The sequence below is a fragment of the Penaeus monodon genome, chromosome 24 (assembly GCF_015228065.2).
Source record: "Penaeus monodon isolate SGIC_2016 chromosome 24, NSTDA_Pmon_1, whole genome shotgun sequence".
In the NCBI taxonomy this organism is placed as follows: Eukaryota; Metazoa; Arthropoda; class Malacostraca; order Decapoda; family Penaeidae; genus Penaeus; species Penaeus monodon.
Genome location: NC_051409.1, coordinates 14,134,607 through 14,134,896, shown reverse-complemented (window position 1 = coordinate 14,134,896; position 290 = coordinate 14,134,607). Strand labels below are relative to the sequence as shown.

General features: G+C 49.0%; 1 protein-coding gene across 1 annotated transcript in view; it reads left to right on the top strand.

Moving 5' to 3' along the window:
- LOC119588869 overlaps window positions 1-290 on the top strand; it is a 15,889-nt gene that overhangs the window by 1,259 nt on the left and 14,340 nt on the right. The gene's annotated exons all lie outside the window — the stretch shown is intronic.

Genomic DNA, 290 nt, shown 5'->3' with positions numbered 1-290 from the left:
GAGCGCATTTTTTCTCCCCGCATAGCTAGAACGGGTGGAGGGCTGACTTTAGGTAGAGAGGCAATATAACGCCTGGGTTTTGGGGGGTTTTGTGGGTGAGCGTGCGGGAATGGTAATGGAATGAATGTTTCGGGGCAATAGCTTGGGAATCAGATTCATGCACGGGGAACATGCTCACATTTGGATGAAAAGGGACAGGAATGCAGTCAAGTAGGTTCAGGCATACATGCACACCAAATTCAATCTTGCAGTGGCACAAACAAGTCACGTGCGTTGGAGTGTTAGCAATC